This window comes from Stenella coeruleoalba, assembly GCF_951394435.1.
Source record: "Stenella coeruleoalba genome assembly, chromosome: 4".
Lineage (NCBI taxonomy): Eukaryota > Metazoa > Chordata > Mammalia > Artiodactyla > Delphinidae > Stenella > Stenella coeruleoalba.
In genome coordinates, this window is record NC_137149.1 from 9994078 (window position 1) to 10015821 (window position 21744).

A 21744-nucleotide genomic window follows, 5' to 3' on the forward strand; every position below is an offset into this window, starting at 1 on the left:
AGGTCAGTATTTGAGGTGAATAATCTTTTATTCACATGATAAATATTAAATCAGTATTTGATATCAGAGCTTAGTAATTCTTTGTGACACAACTGTGAATTTAATTTGAAAATAAATAGTATATCAATCTCTCAGCAATAAAGATGTTAGCTAAACGGTCATTTGAAAGTCATCATGGGCACTGTAGGAATATCAATATAAATTCCAGAAAGATGAGATGTAATTGTGAAAACTTTTTTATTGAATTACAAGTGGGATAACACTAATTTGATATGTTCTTAAGCAAAAAGGGAATTTCACAAAACCGTCTCCTCCTTCTTCTCTCCTTCTCTCCCCCCCTTCTTCCATCATTCTGTTCATCTTTCTCTCCTGCATCCCTCGTCCCCTTCCCCATCCCCTTTTACTCTTACTATTCTCCTTTGTCTAGACGTTCCTTCTTTTTATGCAGACTAGCTTCATCAACATGGCACAAACCAGGACTATCAAAAACTAGCTCCTCATATCACTGCTACCAGGAAGGGTGTACAGGTCACTATCCTGGGAAACGGTGTTGATTTGCCCAGTTCGAGTCAGATGTCCAGGCCTGGGCTAAGCAACTGTGCTTGGGGGTGGGAATAATGACTACCTTAGCTTCCAAGCTTTCCTCTACTTAAGTCCAAGACAGCAGAGAATTCTAAGGTAAAATCTGCCATCTAAACGACATGTTTGAGAGAATTTTCCAGATTCAGAGGGTGATGTTTTTGTCACAAAAACTATAGATGAGCTTTTACAAGCTGTTCTGGATTATATGGGAACTGAAGGAGGTGAAGATAGACTGATGACATTTTTTCTGAGGGATATTTTCTAAAGGTATATAACAATGTCAATATATCAAGGGAAGAACCAAGGCTATTTCTCTGTGAAGGGATCTAAAATCAACTAGAATTAGTCCATACATCCATTTAAAGCTTTTTATAAAAGCTACTTCCTTCTTGTTCTCTTTGTACTGTCCCGACAGCAAACTATTATACTTTGGCAAATTTACTTTCTGGCATTCATAGGGGAGTTACACACAATCGAAGAGCAGAAGGCCATGTTCATCCCTGTTCTAGAGGACAGTGAAAGCAAATAAACAGGCTTTCCAGGGCATAATGCCTCACAAACCCATTTCTGGTCTGGGAGTAAGCCCAGAGTAGAGGAATGGATAGCTGGGCTGCCATTTTGTCCACTTCCATCTCAAAAGTTTGCTTACTCTTCATGATTCATGATATCAATATTCTCATGGTGCCTTAATTTTAGATCCAAAGACTCACTTCCTTTTTTTATTTCCATTGAATTATCTAGTATTATCAATACTGAAAACATTCTGAGCTTCTAGAATTTTCTAGATATTATGCTTAAATTTTCTCATTAAAGTTTTCTTAATCATGACAATGGATCTGTTAGTCAGCTCTTTTTATTCTCATTTTTGAAGTAAGAAAACAAGGAAGACAGGTTGAAGAAATTCTCCAGGGTCACATAACCAGGAAACGTGTGTGAGTTTCAGCCACAGCTATGACTAACACTGCTGTCCATCATTCTTTTTTATTTTTTTTAATTGATCTTTATTGGAGTATAATTGCTTCACAATACTGTGTTAGTTTCTGTTGTACAAGGTGAATCAGTCATATGCATACATGTATCCCCATATCTCCTCCCCCTTGAGCCTCCCTCCCACCCTCCCTATCCCACCCCTCTAGGTGGTCACAAAGCACCGAGCTGATCTCCCTGTGCTATGCAGCTGCTTCCCACTAGCTATCTATTTTACATTCGGTAGTGTATACATGTCCATGCTACTCTCACTTCGCCCCAGCTTCCCCCTCCCCCGCCTTGTCCTCAAGTCCATTCTCTATGTCTACGTCTTTATTCCTGCCTTGCCACTAGGTTCATCAGTCCCATTATTTATTTTATATTTTTTAGCTTCCATATGTATGTGTTAGCATATGGTATTTGTTTTTCTCTTTCTGACTTCATTCTGTATGACGGTCTCTAGGTGCATCCACCTCACTACAAATAACTTAGTTTCATTTCTTTTTATGGCTGAGTAATATTCCATTGCATATATGTGCCACATCTTCTTTATCCATTCATCTGTTGATGGACACTTAGGTTGCTTCCATGTCCTGGCTATTGTAAATAGAGCTGCAATGAACATTGTGGTATTGACTCTCTGAATTATGGTTTTCTCAGGGTATATGCACAGTAGTGGGATTGCTGGGTCATATAGTAGTTCTATTCTTAGTTTTTTAAGGAACCTCCATACTGCTCTCCATAGTGGTTTTATCAGTTTACATTCCCACCAACAGTGCAGGAGCATTCACACCCTTTCCAGCATTTATTGTTCCTAGATTTTTTGATGATGGCCATTCTGACCAGTGTGAAGTGATACCTCATTATAGATATGATCTGCATTTCTCTAATAATTAGTGATGTTGAGCATCTTTTCATGTGCCTCTTGGCCATCTGTATGTCTTCCTTGGTGAAATGTCTATTTAGGTCTTCCACCCATTTTTTGATTGAATTACTTTTTTGGATATTGAGCTCCATGAGGTGTTTGTATATTTTGGAGATTAATCCTTTGTCAGTTGTTTCATTTGCAAATATTTTCTCCCATTCTGAGGGTTGTCTTTTTGTCCTGTTTATGGTTTCCTTTGCTGGGCAAAAGCTTTGAAGTTTAATTAAGTTGCATTTGTTTATTTTTGTTTTTATTTCCATTATTCTAGGAGGTGGGTCAAAAAAGATCTTGCTGCGGTTTATGTCAAAGAGTGTTTTTCCTATGTTTTCCTCTAAGAGTTTTATAGTGTCTGATCTTACATTTAGGTCTTTAATCCATTTGGAGTTTATTTTTGTGTATGGTGTTAGGTAGTGTTCTAATTTCATTCTTTTACATGTAACTGTCCAGTTTTCCCAGCACCACTTATCGTCATCTACTACAGCATTCAAATACTTCTCAAATACATTGCTATTGTCCACTGTACTAATTCCAGTTTTATTACCTGATGCTTAGATATTCCCAGTAGTCTTCCCCAGGTCTCTCCTTACTTCAGTCTTTCCTTCAGATCCCTGCCATATCAGTGTTCTTCCACATCATTGCAAAATGGCACTCATCCTCAAAAACCTTCAGGACCAAATGATATAACTTACATACCATTTTCTTACACATTCCTGATGAAAGCTAAGTATCCAATGTAATCTTTAATAGAATGAATACTGGTTATCAACTGCAACACAATCTAATCCAAATAACCCCCAATTCTACTCTATCTTTAACTAAATGGGCACTTATTTATGGCCCCCGTTGAATATCAATCAACATCTTTGTGCTGCCTGATCTGTGTCAGTCAGAAATCATTGGCTGTACTTTTCAGCTCCTATCAACTCACTTGACACTCTAGGTGCCATCTAAGAGTTTTATATTTATCCTTTCTATGACTGTTTGGCCATGTACTTGAGACTTGAGGTTAGGTACTGTCTTCAACTTTTTGTATACCAAAGAACATCTAACAATTGCCTTGGCTATAGATTGTCAAAAACAAAAAACTTACTTTCTCTTAGTTGCTTGTGATCTTATTTAATTAATTATAGGTAATGTCATAGTGGGATTAAAATATTCTCAAGTAATCATTTTCGTTTTCTAGCTAAGGTTTTACCGCCTACCTGCTCAGTGATTTTTTTTTAATTGCAAGGAATGTGAGAGATGAATTCAACTTGGGGAAGGAGAAGGCTATGATGACACAGAGCTGGTCTCCACCAGATGTAAAGGAAAAGTAAAATAGAGCATGCCTGTCCCTAGAAGGACAGAAAGAGAATGGGGGGATAGTTGTAGGGAAATCATATTATCAGGCAAATATGTTCCTGTTCCTATCCTCCATGACAAAATCCTAGAAAGTGAGATGTTACATAATTTGGAATAGAAAGCTAAGAGACTGTACCCTTATTAACTTCTGGAATTTTGTATGGGTTGTCCACTAAGCAAGCATTCCCAAATTAAGCCAGAAGGTCTAAAACAAACTAAAAATGATGGCATGACATGGCAGGCTAAGAGAGAACCAGAGTAGTACTCCAGAAGTTTTTACAAGTTCTATTCATCAGGAAAATGAACCACAAATTTCCAGCATACCTCAAGGCTGAGTTGAGATCCATAGGTGTGTCATGAAAGGAAGAGACGTCCTTACCCTAAAGGGTGATAATCAATGGACATCCTAACACAGGTCCCAGGTGGAGGACCTGGCTGAAACTCAAGAAGAGTCTGCCAAATCTGTGTGATTAAAACTGGGTTTGGCAGGGAAAAGCACTGGGCACTCACCCAACAAGAGAATGGAAAATTTCATCAGTGGTCATCTTGACAGATACAAGTACAAGCAATTTGGAGACCACTCAAGCCAACAATCTTGCAGCTGAGTCCAACTAAAGGTCAAAGAAAAAAGTTCTATATTATGTTACGGAGTCTTCTCCTCCATCCAGGGGTTGCAGAAACTTTCACACTCAAACGCCTTCTGGAATAGGGAGAAGGAGGTGGCTATAAAGAGACTGCTTAAGATAGAGAAAAACTGCTTCAAATAATAACAGATCAGGATACCTTAACCAGAAAGTTTAAGAATCCCTTCACTCCAACAATGAAGGGATTCTCTCAAGAATCCCTTGAGAGAAGGTTTAGAAAATAACAAATAATAAGTAATTTTTTCCTTCCCATTTAAGTAAAGAGTATCAAATTTTGGATCTTGATGCAGTTTAAATCATGCCTATAAGTATTTAAGCATTTTTGTCAAATTTTCTAAGCCACAATTGGAGGAAAAAATGTGAATAGAGTCTTTGGCAGAGACTGGTGTATTCTACCCCAATATCTACTCTCTCCTACTTCTTCAGAAATAAAAACCTGTAAGTATTTTAGCTAAGCACATAGTCATTCAAAATGAATACTGTAATTCCTGGTAACCACCTTACCAGGAGATATGATTAAGTTCTGGACAGTGAAATATGTGAATTTTTGAGTGACATCTTCTGGAAAAAAATCCTTTACCCTCAGTGAAAACCCCTAACCCTCAGTATACCAGGAAACACATCACCAGTTACCACCTGACTCCAAAGGTCCTTTTGAATTTTTAAAAAATCATTTTATCATCAATGTAGATTAATAATGAAGAGATAGTAAAAAAAAATTTTATTAGAAATTTTAATAAAAAAATAAATATAATACACAACACTATAAATTAACTATACTTGAATAAAATAAATTTTTTAAAACTTAAAAAAAATAAGTATAGTAAACCTCTTTGTATCAGGTATATTTTGAAGCACAAATGTCATAAAGGCTTAAAGGACACTGTTATTATTCCTCGCAGCAAGAGGATGGTCCAATTCTTTTAGAAATGTATGATGAAGTCCTTTCTGCTGAATGACTACCTGGATGAGGATATCATATATATTTTATTTACTAAGAAATACATATTTTACAAATTGATTCTTGAGTTTGAGGAAATTTAACTAGGACATTGTAGTCTGAAAACTCATAGTCTGGGACTGCATTTATAGGGTCAATTTCACTGTCATTGTTAGTGTCTAGGACAGTGCTGTCTAATAAAATCATGTGAGCCAAATGTGTGATTTTAAAATTTCTTAGAGTCACATTGAAAATGTAAAAAGAAATGGGTGCAACTAATTTTTTAATTAAGTTTTATTGGAGTATAGTTGGTTTCCAATGTTGTGTTAGTTTCTGCTGTACAGCAAAGTGAATCAGTTATACATATACATATAGCCACTCTTTTCCCATACAGGTCATTACAGAGTATTGAATAGAGTTTCCTGTGCTTATTAGTTATCTATTTTATACACAGTAGTGTGTATATGTCAATCCCAATTTTCCAATTTATCCCTCCTCCCAAAGCTATTTTTAATAATATATTTTTAATACATCCAAAATATTAACATTATCATTCCAACATGAAATAAATATAAAGTATGAGATATTTTGCTTTCTGTTTTCTCATACAAAGTTTTCAAAACATGGTGTGTAGTTTATACTTAATAAACGTTCTAATTTGAGCACATTTCAGGGGCTCACAAGCTACATGTGGCTATTAGTGGCTACCATATTGGACAGTGTAGTTCTAGACAATTATATGTCTTCTTGTATTTATATTCTAATAGTTACAAAACATCTAACCTCACCAGTTTTCTTCTCTTTGCCATTATGGGTGGAAAATGAGAAACTCCAAATTCTCAGTTGTGCTCGATGAAAGCTAAAAGCAGACTATCAATTAGTTTCCTTTGCACTGTCTTGAAATAATAATGCAATATCTGGAGCAACTGAATAACCTGGTGACATTAGCATCTCTTCATATGAGTATTTTTTTAGCATGGTTTAGAATAACTGATGAGTGATGAAATAATTTCTAAGATGATAACAGCCAAAGGTTTCAAGACATCAAAAAATAATTTAAGAACCCATAATGTATTTGAGATTTATAAGAGGATCCAATCAACCCATACAAGTAATTGTAAGATACAATGAATTTTATTTTAATACTAAAAAGAAAAGAAAATTATAAGATATTTTCCTCTGGTCTTCAGAAGACTCCTGAGAAAATCATAACATATTAAACATGAAAAATAATTAGACATGTTCAAAAATAGAAACAAAAACTAAAATTGAGTACATTGCACATTAATAGTATACTGAGGGTTAGAGACATATGGTGGACCAACTTGCCACTTTGTCTTCGTCCATCCCTCTATTCAGCTTCCTAGAATGTGATGTAATTTCAGACAGTACAGCAGTCATCTTGGCCCAGAAGCACAAAGTACTCACACTCAGAAATATCACAATTGTTAGATGAAAGAATCTGGTTACTAAACCAGGAGCTACCTCCTGACTTTTTAACACGAGAGATGTATTTGGCAGTTGCCCTCAATATGGCCTTCTCACAGCATTGTGTACCAATAGGATTATACCCGTGTTTTTAATACTATCCCACCACTCAAAGAGACTTTCGCATAGCACAATAATAAAGTCAATCCTGAATTAGACTGAAAGAAACCTCTTATTTTTTAAAAATATCCTTCACCCAAGTTCAATTTTCTTCTCTTTTCCTCCCTGTGCTTGTTTAATGAATCCAGACGATTCAAACACCAATCAAGGTTTTGTTCATTTTTAAGGCTACACTGATGTTGAAATGATGAGAACTGGTGCATAATAATTATCATATAAAGCACAATTTATTGTAAAAATATGGACGGATTTTTGAATAGGTGAAATTTCTATCAGTATGTTCATTGCCATCTCCAAAATAGTGCTAGCTTATTCAAATAGGACTATTGTTGTTACAATATGATGTTTACCCTTTGATTTTTTTATGTTTTCTTAAGTCTGGGCACTGTATGATCTATATTTGTTTCACAGCTGAGTATGAATAAAACATCAGAAACTAAGTTATACGTTTAGGTAATATAAAATTGGCTTGACATCTTTGTACATATCATCAAATCTAGCAGAAAAATACATTTTCTTCATTTCCAAACTAGAAGGTGGTTTCTTTTGAAATGAATAGGTCAAGAAGCAAATTGTATGCATTTTAAAATATGAACATAGGAAACTACAAAGAAGAAAGAGAGCATGTAGGTCAGGTTAATGATCCTTTGCTTATCACAACCTGACCAAAATCTATAAATGTTAAAATATTTTTATGTTATTTCCTAAAGTATTTCAAGTATTTGAAAGCTTGGCACAGAAATGCTATTTTATACTACTTTTTTCTAAACACTCTGCTCTATTTTCCTTTTGGTGTTAACACATCTAAGGAAATATGTAAACATTGGGTTTAAGACTGCAGGGGCTTATAGGAAAAGAATTATGAACACTAAGTCCAGAAAAAAAAAAGATTTTTGGGGTGAAATGAAAGATGAAATGAATTTTTCTTAAAGAGAAACAATAACCAGAAGCATCGTGCTTTTTTTTTTAATCAAACACATTTTGTCTTAGTAACTTTTTAGCACTAAATGAGATTAAAGGTGAAATTCATAAATAAGTTAGGATTTTGAGTTTTCATATTGTGATTATTCATTTCTAGTACCTGAAAAATATGTGAACCAATACCATTCTTTCATCTTAAAACTAGATCTACTTCTGAACAGACTCTACATTTTGAATTAATTTATTGGAAATTAAGAGGCATAGCAACAAACACAGGAGACAACAACTGCATTCTGAGTTCTACTCTGACCTTTATCTTTCAAAACAGTAACTCTCCAAAATTTCTGAAAGGTTAACTAATCTCTTAAAAGGTCACCTGTCTTTAAACTAGCTACAGTATATAAATGCTTTTCTGCTATCCTGGAGCAATTCATCAATAACTCATTAAAATAGCACTGCTTCTTTCTTGAAGTTTTTACTTTCTTGCAAGGCTATTTCCTCTTGGTCAATATAACATTTAATGTATGTCATAATTTATGAAAATATGATTATATAAGACTATTATGGTGTTCAATTAATTAAAACTATTTATTGAGTACCTAGTATATACCAGGCAGAGATCTAGGTGCTAAGGAAAGAAAAGTCATAAATCAAAAGAAGTGTTTGTTATAATGTGTGTTTATGTATAGTAAGTATGGTTATATCAGCATGTGGTATTTAAGCCAATATGGTGGCTCATAAACCCTTTGAAAGATAATATACTTACTTTAACACTGATAAAACAGATGTAAACATTTGCAAAACTATTTTTTCTAACTCATTTGGGAGTCTACCCTTAATGTTAAATATCAATTTATGCAAAGTTTTGCCCTTGGAGGTACAATTGGGTATTTTAATGTGATCAAAAGGCATTAAAAGTATAATAGGTTGTATAAGGTACCTATGATGGATAAAAAGGGTTCCTATTTGCAGACAAGGATAGGATTCCAAAGTAATGACACAGAATTTGCTTCTATATTCTGCAAATTGATCCAAAAGCTATTTTGTTGTTGTTGGTATTCTGAAGAGAAAAAGAAATAGTTTTTGTAGAATCTTTGTTTATTGTTTAAAAATGAATCTCACTAAATCCCACTAATATGTATTACCCACTCATTAATTAAGGCCCCGAATGTCATTCTACTCAGAAGGGCAATGATACGCTTTACGAAGAAAGATTTTTCTTCCAAAGAAACAGCAATTAGTCCATCCTTTGGATGAACAATTGTAGTTGATAATAAAAGTGCAAAAGCAATTTAAAACCCATCTTGCTTAACAGTATTCTGGTTTCTGGAATTTATTAAATTCATGTTTTTCAAACTGTGGATTTGACATATATTACCAGTTTTCCCTAAGCATAAAAGGTTATAAAACAGAAAATGCATCAATAAATACCAGATGTATAAATCACATGTAGTGAAGCCAAGAAGTGCTATATGAAACTTGTGCTTTGATTATGTTTCTTTATGTGTCTCTATGTAGTCATAGGCACTAGGCTGCAATGTAAATTGCATTTCTTATAAAGTTTTTGTTTCGAAAGACACTAAATTAGAACATTATGTGAAACAGTCTGAAAGTATCAATAAGAAATAATGGCTGATTTTCATAAATGTATTTTAATTTCACGTCTCTTACTTTTCCTGAAAATAAGCTGAAAGCTTTAGCATTCACTAAATTGGATATATAAAAGTTCATGTTGATTTGAAAAGAGAACTCAGAGTTGTGATTGAAGTTGTAGGAATAAGAGAAAAACAAATGAAAGTTATTTAAAGTCACTTCCCTGTACGGGCATTCAAAACGTAAAAGTTCATTCATTCCAACACCCAACTTAGATACATTACTATGAGATTAACTTAAGTAAACAGTATACTCAGAATATCACTTACAACTACAGCTATGTTAGCTATCTAACAATATTGTTTTAAATGAAATTTTACATATCAAATCTATGCTTTTAAAATATTATATGCACTTGGACTTCCAATTCAGTGCGGGAAATTGAGGCAATAGTCTTTGACGATGGTGTTTGCTATTATTGCCTTTTAACAATCTAAATGAAATCCTGTGATGTTTACTTAATTCCTTAAATTTGAATCCTCATTCTTGCTGAGTGTACCCTTGTGTCTCTATTGAAAGTTAAACGGGTTCTACTCTACTCGTATCTTAGTGCACATTTGTTGAAAAGCCAGAGTCCATTCGTTTCTCCCGTCACCTGCCACACATTGAATTGCAGTCCAAGAGAGCAAGGATGTACTTGTGTATATAAAGTATTCAGACAGTTTAAAGGACTGTGATAAAATAAATATCTTTGTTTCCCCCATAGAGGTTAAGAAAGTGAAGATTTTTTCAGAATTGTCCTCCCTCACCAGCAACAAACAAGAGGTAATAACTAATGTGAATGTTGGGTTAATTAGCTTCTCCCTTTACAGAAAAATGAGTCACTTATGCTCTCCGATCCAGATGAGGTTGCATTATGATTATGTTTAGCTTTATATAAATGGAAACATTCTCCGTAAAGTCTAGTATTGTCAATCACTATATATATATATATATATATATATATATATATATATATATATATATACACACACACACTATTGTGTATATGATAGATGATATGATTTCCTGTCCAAATATCTACTTTGTTTTTCTGAGTTTTTTTTGTTTTTTTGTTTTGCGGTACGCGGGCCTCTCACTGTTGTGGCCTCTCCCATTGCGGAGCACAGGCTCTAGACGCGCAGGCTCAGGGCCCATGGCTCACGGGCCCAGCCGCTCCGCAGCATGTGGGATCTTCCCGGACTGGGGCACGAACCCGTGTCCCCTGCATCGGCAGGCGGACTCTCAACCACTGAGCCACCAGGGAAGCCCTGTTTTTCTGTTTTTTATTAATTAATTAAATTTATTTATTTATTTTTGGCTGCATTGGGTCTTCGTTGCTGCGCACGGGCTTTCTCTAGTTGCGGCGAGCGGGGGGCTACTCTTCGTTGCCATGCGTGGGCTTCTCATTGCAGTGGCTTCTCTTGTTGTGGAGCACAGACTCTAAGCGTGCAGGCTTCAGTAGTTGTGGCACATGGGCTCAGGAGTTGTGGCACACGGACTTAGCTGCTCCGCAGCATGTGGGATCTTCCCAGACCAGGGATCGAATCTGTGTCCCCTGCATTGGCACATGGATTCTTAACCACTGTGCCACCAGGGAAGCCCCCAAATATTCTACTTTGATGGCAGATTTATTTCTCTGTTGTTATTAGTTTTTTGTTTTTGTTTTTTTGGTTTTTTTTTTGTGGTACGCGGGCCTCTCACTGTTGTGGCCTCTCCCGTTGCGGAGCACAGGCTCCGGAAGCGCAGGCTCAGCGGCCATGGCTCACGGGCCCAGCCGCTCCACGGCATGTGGGATCTTCCCGGACCGGGGCACGAACCCATGTCCCCTGCATCGGCAGGCGGACTCTCAACCACTGCGCCACCAGGGAAGCCCTGCTATTAGTTTTGACTACTAACAGTCAACAGTCCCTCCCATCCTTTCCCACTTCTCTAAAGAATCTTTCTTGTCGTGATAACAAAATCAGTGACTGGAAGGACAGGCTCCCCTCCCTTTGCAGCGACCACAGATTATGATCGACAGAAAGGACACAAAGCTGGCCCACTTATGTAAATAGGAGGAAACACTGCAATGTGATTTATGCTCCAGAGCCCTAATCCTGTGGATCAGGCCAAGATTATGCCTCATCTAAGACTACAACTTTGTTCAACATTTCACTGCTACATTTATTCCCTTAAAGTCGATTTTTTCCCCAGATACATAGTTCATGAAAAAGTCACTTTTACCCAAATCCGTGTCTCACATTCCACTTCATGGGAACCTAACCAAAAGCAGTTGGGATCAGAAAGATCCCAGGAGACTTGTCCTCCAGCCAAGATGGAGTAACAAGAAATAGATCTACTCTCCTACCTGAAATGGCTAAAAACTTGACAAAATGTATGAAACATCAGTGTTCAAGACATTAGACATTAGGCAATGAATGACATTAATCCCTGAGAGATGAGAAACAAGACAAACTCTACAACTGTCCTTGCAATTGTATTCTGAAGGCCATGGTAGGAGAGGTATCCAGGTGAAGCCCCGTAGTCTCCCTGAGAAAAGGAGATGAAGCTGGGAATCCAGACAGACCAAGGAGGCTAAAGTCCACAGGAAGAAAGAATATCAGAGAAGAGAGAATGAGGAGCTTTTATATCTGCAGAGAGAAGCTCTTCAGTCTACAGATGAGTTCCCTTTAGCACATGCCTTTGAGGAAAATCCCCAAGGTGGGGTCAAAGATTAATGGAAACATTACCTGTGTATTACATAGGGCTGAGAACAGTTCCTATTCTTACCAGCCTCTTGAAGACATAGAAACAGAAATTACCAAAAATGAAAAACAAAGGAAAAACAAAGAAACAAATGAACAGATAATCAGTAAGGGCCAGGATATCTTCAAGTGACCTAATATCCATATAACGGCATTCCCCAGTGGGGAGGAGAAAGAGGTGGGAGAGAAAAATGTTTGAAGAAATGATGGCCAAAATTTTCCAAATTAGACTAAAACTAGAAAGCTACAGATCCAAGGAACTCAGGACACTCCAAAATGAAACACAAAGGAACCTACACCAAGGCACATCAAAATCAAACTGCTTAAAAACGGTTATAAAGAGCAAATCTTCAAATCAACCAAAGGGAAAAAAAGCTACATTTCTCTCAAAGAAAACTATAAGAATGATAGTATATTTTTTGTCAGAAATAAGGCATGCTAGAAGATAGGGAGTTGTAAGTTTAAAAGACAAAAGGGCAAAAAGTATTTATCAAACATTCAAAGGCTGAAAGAATATATCGGCAAAGACCACCATAACTTCTTCAAGAAATGTTAATAGAAGTCCTCTGGGTAGAAGATAAATCAGACCATGGATTTCTCACATTTCTGTCCCTCCTGTGAATGAGGTGCTGGCACTGTCTGCCCAGTGTCCTTAATCATCTTTTCAAAGATATTATATAGTGAACAACTTTGGAAGATAGAGTTCGTATTTCTTTTTTGAGTGAAACCCTAGAAGATAAAGATGATGTCTCCCTCTGGAGCAAATGACAGGCATGTTTGCTGCCCAATATAATAAAAACTGGATCCCTCTGGAGCAAAGGGAAGGCATGCTTCCTGCCTATTGTAAATGATTCATGTACCCTAAGTTCAGGATTCCTTCTGCTATAATGCAACTCAGTTTTTGGATGGCCCGCTTCACATTAACCTGTAGGAATTAGGGCCTGAGGAACTCATACAAACAGCTATTGCTGTTAGTAATCAACTGTCTTCTGTCTCTGACCCAAGACTCTGTCAGCAACCCTGAAACTGTGGCAGGCTAACATCTTAGCTTGAAAATAGGGCAAAATCAGACTCTTCACAGTTCTTGATGATTATACACATGCATTGGTCATTTTTTAGTTCCTTAATATATAATGAGAATGTGTATGCTTAGCAGTTGACCAAACATTCTCATTGGTTCCTTGACCTGTAGAGTAAGAGCTATTGTAGTGGAAATGATCAATTGGAGGTCCATAAACAGAGCATCTCCCACCCTGGCCACAGTGATAAACCCCTGCCTTCTAAATACATCCCATATATGATCATCTGTCAATATTTCCACTAATAATATCGTGATCCAGCCATGCTCACAAGCCTAGATTCCTATAACAGAATCCTAATGCTGGTGTCACTGATTCTACTCTTGTCCCCCAAATCCGGTAAGAGTAAGTTCAGAAAACAAAACTACTGTAATCATTTTAAGGAGGAAAGAATTGAATATGATGAACTGTTTGGTTACATATTATTATTGGAAGGGCAGAAGGGGCAGGTTATGCCTCTCATATACACTCACAAAATGGTACAAAACCTTCCCGTGACTGGAGCTACTATCGTTGAGGTCATGAGTGTAGCTATGCTTTTCAAGGTCTTAAATTATTACTGCCTTGTGGAAATCTCTGACACCAGCAAACTGGGGAACAGGAATTGAAGCTTGGATTCAGGGATTTGGTGTCAGATCAAGAAGTTTTCTCTCCTGCTATTTTTCTTTAAACCCAGAGGACCTCAGGATTAGAGCTCTTTTCAAAAATCCCACAACTTTGTTGGATCTACCAAATCCAGTAACCATAGGAGTTGGTGTCCACAACACTGCCTCCTTCCACATAAAGTGTTTAATTGACAGAACCTTCTTTATATCCAGAACCTTACTTAAAAAAGAGTCTGTAAAAAATAAACTTAGCTTTCCAACCCTGGCACATAGACAGCAGATATAGCACAGTTTTGAGAGAGTCCTTTCCAATTCCTACTACAATGCCCCTACAATACTCTTTCTACCCAGCCACCTGAGTGATATCATTCCACCAAATAATACCCAAAGCCTTACCATTGCTTGCAAATTAAAACCCAAAATTCTTATTGTGGTTTAAAATTTGCTTCATGATCTGGTCCCATTCTTCCCTCCTCTCCTATTTCCCCCCTTTTCTACATTACACTTCACCCATACTGACCTTCTTTCTTCTCTGTCCACTCTAGATTCTTTCTCCTTATGCTTTAATCTCCTTGGAATTTTCCACTCCATTTTTTGTGTACTGAATGAATTAAACTGGGTTTTAGCTCCAATGACACCCCCTATAAGAAGCTTTTCTTTTACACTCCAATCTAAAGTACTATCCCCTTTTGCCATCCAGTCACTATTCAGAATGTCATTCTGTATTATTTTCATGATAGCAATTTTGTCATAGGAATGACAGCACTTGATTGTAGAAAACCAACAAAAACAATGAAAGAAGTTACCTTAATATAAAGACTTTTTAAAAACTTTCTGTACAAAAGAAGCTATTCAGACAGAGCAGAGAACAGATCAGTACATTCCATCTAGATAACCTTCCTAAGCCCTTAAACTCCAGCACATTCTATGAGTGTTTACCTTCACTCACTTGGAAATGAAGGCAATTTAACTGGAGGAGAAGAAATAAGCTTCAGGCATGCTTGAAGTTCTTTCCTGCAATCCACATCACCATCACCTCTGAGTCAATATTTTTACAGTACCACCTTGCCAGTTTTATCATTGTTTATCTTTCTAAAATGTTACTTATATTTTGTACACCTATCTCTTCTACTAGGATAAATTATGTGTGCTGCTCAGGAAGGGGCAGGTATTATATTTAATTAAACAAATCTAAATATTCCACATTTCTTTGGGAATGGAAGGATCTATCTCTCTCCTTTTTCCTACAGTCAACTGACTCACACAGGTTGGTGTGGGTTTATTGTAGCCATCCTCATAGTACTTGTACTGCTTCAGCATCATTATGGCCCTAAGGCCAATCACAAACTCGTCTCTGTTTATTGTGCTGTTCTTCTGCCCCTACTTTCAGTGCCAGTGGTAACCCTTTCAGCTAGACCTGTTTCACCAACTTCTGATACACACACGTAAGAAATTTGCAATTTCTTGTGAAAATAAAGCAATCCAGATATGCTCTGGCTCTCTTGGCCAAAAATAGAATTAGCTAATAACCAAGAACATATATATGTATATCTATATATATATATATATATATAAAAATAGTATTTATATATACATATATACATGTGTATATATACATATACACATATATATTAATATAGTATGTTGTATATATGTTCAGGATTTAGGGCTATTAACAAAGAGTTCTTTAACTTAACACAAAAAGCACTAGCCATAACAGCAAAAATTGCAAAATTTGACCTCAAGAAAACTAGGAAAAAAAGTGAGTTAAAGATTGGGAGAAAATATTTGCAAACCACATATTTGACAAAAGATTTGTATCTAGACCGTAGAAAGGACTCTCAAAACTCAACAGTGAAAGCAAACAAAAAAAAGTCAATTAGAAAATGGGCAGAAGACATGAGGAGAAATTTCACTGAAGAGGATATACGGATGCCAAAAAGTGCATGAAAAAAATATTCGCTTTCATTAGGTGTTAAGAAAATGGAAATTACAACCACAAGGATGTATCACTACACATCTATTAGAATGGCTAAAATTTTTAATATATGATAATAACGACTGCCAGCATGGATACAATGAAACTGTGTCAATCATACTTTGCTGCTTGGAATATAAAATGACATAGACATTCTGAAAAAGAGTTTGCCAGTTTCTTAAAAAAACTTAAAATACAACTACCATACAGCCCAGAAATTATACTCTTGGGAATTTTAGCCTAGAAAAAAATAAAAATTTGTGCTCACATAAAAACCTGTACATGAATGTTTACAGCAACTGTATTCACATTGTCAGAAAACAGACAACCCAGATGCTCTCCAATGGGTGAAGAGCTAAACAAACTGTGGTACTTCTATACCATAGAACAGCACTCAGAAATAATCAAAAAAGGAACTATTGATACATACAACTATTGATACATCTCCAGAGAATGATTCTGGGTGAAAAAAAGCCAGGCCCCAAAGGCTACATACTATATGAATCTGTTTGCATCACACTCTTGAAATGACAAAACTATAGAAATGGAGAACATTTCCTATAAATAAGTAAGAAAATATCAGTCACATCCAAAAAGGAGGTACAGACTTAAAGAAAATTAAAATCAGACAGTTTGCAGATGAAAGATCTTTAAAAATCTCTAACTTCGTGTAAGGTAAAACAAAGCATAAAGCATTTTGTTGGTATATAGCAATTATGAACAATTTGTGTCAATCAGTATAATTTGGATTGATAGTAATAATAATCAAAGTATTAATATTAAGAGATAAGATTTTCCCCCTGTTGTATAATACATAAAAATGTTGATTACATAAAATGTTATACAATAAAGGAAGCACATTTTTCCTGCAGTATTAGTGAAGCAGTATCGGAAAATTTATTTTCCCACTGAAGTACTTTCTAAGTAAATAGAAGATTATCAAAATGAAATTATCTTAACACCATGTTATATTAGAAAACCTAAGATATGCTAGTAAATTAGTTTCATAAAGTAGTCTGGTCATTCGGAAACTCAGATCACTGCCTAGTAAAAATAGTTACTTCAGAAGGCACATTTACTTATGCAAGTTACTACCACATGTAATGAAGCTCACTGTAACGGTAATATGCTAAATGGCACCCATGAATGTCTCATTATGTAGAAGCTTATTTTAGAAGAGCTTCTACTCTCTTTTAGCACTCAGGAATAGGACACAGAAAATTTCATTTTCAGTACTGACCTAAAGTTGCCCAACTTAAGATAAGTCCTCATTATCAGCACAATCAATTTTTTAAAAGAAATGAACTAATTGTCAGCTTTGGGACCAAATCTTAACAAACTATTAAATATTTTTACATACTCAGCAGTAACCTATAGACCCTCAAATAGAATTCATTCTTCACTACTGTCATTAATTACTCCAAAATTTAAAAAACTTACATAAAATACATTTGAAGAGTGCTATAAATCAAATATTGAATTAAATGACAGCATTTATATTCACTTTTCAAAAGAAAAGGCACAGGTAATGACCTATTATGAAAAGGCACAGGTAATGACCTATTATGAAGGACATTAGATAGTCTTTTTTTTCCCAAGTCAAGGATTGAATTGGAACATGGAATCATCTTCCATTATCTCCATCATATAATATTTCTTGAATACTCAACTTCAATACAGTAGAAGTAACAATTTCCCAGAGGTAATTTAAAAAATGGATTTATTTAGTATATTCAATATTCATTTGAAGGAAAGTTATTAAGTATCTCTGTATTAATCAGGATTTATTTGGTTGAAAATAACAGAACATCATCACAAATTAATCATTATGAAAAGATTATTTACCTCACCTGGACTCTAAAATTCAAATAAATAAAATCAAATTTCTTTCTCTCTCATTTGTTTACCTTTGCTTGTCTTTGGTTTTCTTCAACTCTTGGTTTAATTTTTTTCTTCTGCAAATAGGCTGCTTCGATTTTCTGGAAGACTTTCAGCAGCTCCAGTCTTAACACCCTTATGATATGAAATCCAAAAAGAAGAGAAAAATATTACCTACTAACAGTTCAGAAAATTCTGAGCAATGGGACACTTTTCCTACTTTTGGACCAAAAGCCTGTATCCCAGGTTTAGGTTCAATGAATGATAATCTGACCAGAACAACAGGTAGTGGGAGAGAAGTTCTCTAAAGGAGATGCGGTAGTGTTTTTTAGAAGAAAAGGTATGGAAAAACATGCTAAGCAGAAAAAACAAACAAACAAATAAATAACAAAGTTAACTGCTCATTATCAGCACAATCAATTCTTTTAAAAGAATGTCAGCCTTGGGACCAAATCTTAACAGAGACAAACTATTAAATACTTTTATGTACTCAGAAGTGACCTTTTATAAACGCTCAAATAGAAATTCGTTCCTCACTACTGCCATTAATTATTCTGAAATTTTTAAAATTTACATAAAATACATTTGAAGAGTGCTATAAATCAAATATTGAATCAAATGACAGAGTTTATATTCACTCTTCAAAAGAAACAACAATTTTTTCCACTCCATAAGATTAGTTCAGTTTTCTATGTAGAGTTGCATTTGGTTAGATACATCATTTATATTTGTGTATTTGTTTGCATATAGCAGTGGTTTTCAAGCAAAATTGTTGTCAGCATGAGCTGAGCACTTTCAATAGGAGAGGCACTCCAGATCCGGAAATCAAGAATATCAAAAGGATACCGTATGTTTTAGAGTATGAACATCAAAGTGTCTTCTCTAGGAATTAAGGAAACCTTTTCCAAAATTTAAATTTCACAAGAGAGTGTTCTGCACACTAAAAACAGCACGAATGAGACTGAGAATTTCTGCTCACATAGTGCTTATCTATACTGTTGGTTGGATACAGAGACCAAGCAGGTAAACAAAATAAATAAGATGGGTTTTGACTGTGATGCATTATGAACAAAAATTTTTAAAGAGATGATCTAGAAAGGAACTTGTGAATAGTATGTTAGAATTTTAGTGAAGTAAAGAAAGGCCTCCCAGAGGTGAATTTTTAACTAAGACTTGACTGACAAAAAGAAGTCAGTCGTGGAAGGACTCGTGGAAAGAGCAGAGGGGGCAGCAAGGGAAAGCTTGAGGTTTTAAAAGCCACTGTAGTTGGTGCTCTGTGAATGAGAGGAGAGTGTTAGAAAATGCAGTCAGATAGGAGGTAAACAAAGGCTATATTATATAGACCCTTTATACTATTTAACAAACTGATTTTAATTTGGATGCAAGGGGAAACCAATGGAAGTTTTAAGTGGGGCTAGAAAAAAGGAGGTTTGGAAGGTAGTGATATGGTTCTAATTAAATTTCTAGAAAGCTAGTCTAGTGGCTGTATGAGGGTTATATTTAGTGAACAACAATGGAAGTAGGAGAAAAGTTAGTAGACTACTGTAGAAGTCTAGGAGTGAGTTAGTGTGGCAAAGGAGTGAACCAAAAGAATATACTTTGAATATAGAGCTGATAGATTGACTGTTGTATTGGATTTGAGATATGAAGAAAAATTAGTAAGGAATGACTTGCAGGTATTTAACCTGGGAAACTGTGTGGACAATCGTTCCATTAACTGAGATGAGAAAGACTAAGATAGCAATAGGGGTTGGGAAAAATTTTCAAGACCTTGGTTTTGGACATATAAATTTGACCTGCATATTAAACAACTGAGCGAAAATTCTGAGTAGGAAGCTTGATAGACAAATCTGTAGGGAAACTTGGAGGGGTGTATTATCTCTGCTGTGCATCTACAACCTAACAGCGCCCGACCTGTTGTATTTACTCAATGAATATTTGCTGAGTAAATAAATGAATGAAGAATCTACTGCCCTTACTCTTACTTTTTACTCTTCATGTAGTCTTCTAATTAGTTCATCATTTTTTCAGTATCTCCCAAGCTTATTCCACATGAGGAGGAATGATGACATAAATAGGAAATCTGAACATTTCGCATACTGAAAAGAAAACTCCTTAAATAGATTCTTAAATTGAAATATTTCATATAAATTGAAATAGCACTAATTCCTACCTACAATATGAAAATCTCTGGAATGACTAAGAAAATTTAAGTTCCTAATACTACACCTGATACGTCTTTGATAGCTATTTATCATGATAGGCTCTGCCTATGAAGAACATATGTATTCTTTTTGTGTTCATTCATTTATTCATTGATTTTTGAAAAATACTTATTGCATCTTTACCCTATTGCATGCACTTTACTAGGCATTCAAGGGATTCCATGGGAGGATAATGCCTCTGCCTGTGCTGGGGTCTAGCCATACTATAGAAATCACAACCAGCGCTTTACATTCAATAAAGTCGCAATCATACAAAGTTTAATGGAAACATGAGGTAGGATGTTCTAGAGACTTCCTGGTTTGTTATATTTTACACGAAAGTAGTAACAGAGACTGAAAAAGGATAGTCCAGGCAAAAGAAACAGTGTACTATCTAATTGGCATATTATACAAAAAAACTGTGGCAATACTTAAAGATATACTGAAAAGGTCAGCAGCAAGGATAAGAGAAGAGGGTAAGAAATTAAAGACAGAGAAAAGGATAAAGAAGCCATTTGAATAATCTGAGTGAACTCCCTGATCTAAGGCAGTGACACTTTGAATAAAGAGGGGCTTCCAAATTTCAGACTTTGACATTTGGGGACAGATAACACCATTCACCTGGATGTGCTGAGGGAAAAATGGAAGAGAGATTGGGACATCCACACGGGATGTCTAGTAGGATGGGCAGATCTGGAGAAAGGTTGAAATTTAACCCATAGAGCACAGCTATATCAATGATAGTTTAAGATATGAATGTAGCTATGAAAAGCCAGCAAGAGTAAAGAGAGACTAACAGCAGAGGCAGAACCCAAGAAAAGAAAGTATACAGATAGAAGAGGAAGAGTATATATAAGAAACTGAGTGGTCATAGACAGAGATACACATATGGAAGTAACGGGATGCAGTGTCATGAAAGCCAAGAGAGGAGAGTATTTTGAGGAGAGGCAGCTCAATAATGCCAGATGACACAACTGTAAGTTAAAAAGCATAACATTTAAATACATTTTGATATAGTGATGCAAGATGAAGGAAAAGAATCCAGCAATTCTTCTGCCATCATGAACAATGGTCAGGATTTTGCCAGGAGAGTGTGCAGACTTTTGAACAACGTAATTCAAGAGAAAGCTCTTTGGGGAAGGTTTTAACGATAGTCAAAATAATTGAAAATTTGACACAGCTACAGAAGATTAGAGAAATTAGAGATCTTCAGTCTATAGAAAAGATGATTTAATATAGTTCTCCAAGCCATCCTTACTTATATGAAGGACGCTTACATGGAATGTCTCCTCTGGAACACACCACTGGGAGGTAAGACCAGAATAATATTTCACTGGGAAATGCTGTATTCTAATTTGGAAGAATAGAACAAGTCTGTGACTAATGAACAGAAACACATATTTGAATTTATTTGAAATGGGAAGGGGTAGGGAGAAGTTATAAAGATACACATTATGGTACTGAAGGGAATGGCAATGTCTAATTGAGGAAAATAATGCCTTACTGAAGTATTCTGGAGGTTTCATAGTCAGAAAAATACATATGCATGATTTTGTTTGCAGACTATATCTTTTTATGGAGACTAAACAGGTCTTGCTTCTAGTTAAAAGAGAGTAATACTATGTTACTGTTATATTTCCTCTAAATTTCAATTGTTGATGCAGTTTTGTGCTTCTAGAATGAGATGGTAAGCA

The 21744-nt window shown here is 35.6% G+C and overlaps 1 long non-coding RNA gene across 1 annotated transcript in view; it reads right to left on the reverse strand.

Moving 5' to 3' along the window:
- The window catches only part of LOC307185787, an 84088-nt gene that overhangs the window by 54007 nt on the left and 8337 nt on the right, over positions 1–21744 (reverse strand). Inside the window, exon 2 of the long non-coding RNA XR_013828174.1 lies at positions 17876–17981. This is a non-coding gene — a long non-coding RNA (uncharacterized lncRNA). The remainder of the gene's footprint in view (positions 1–17875; positions 17982–21744) is intronic.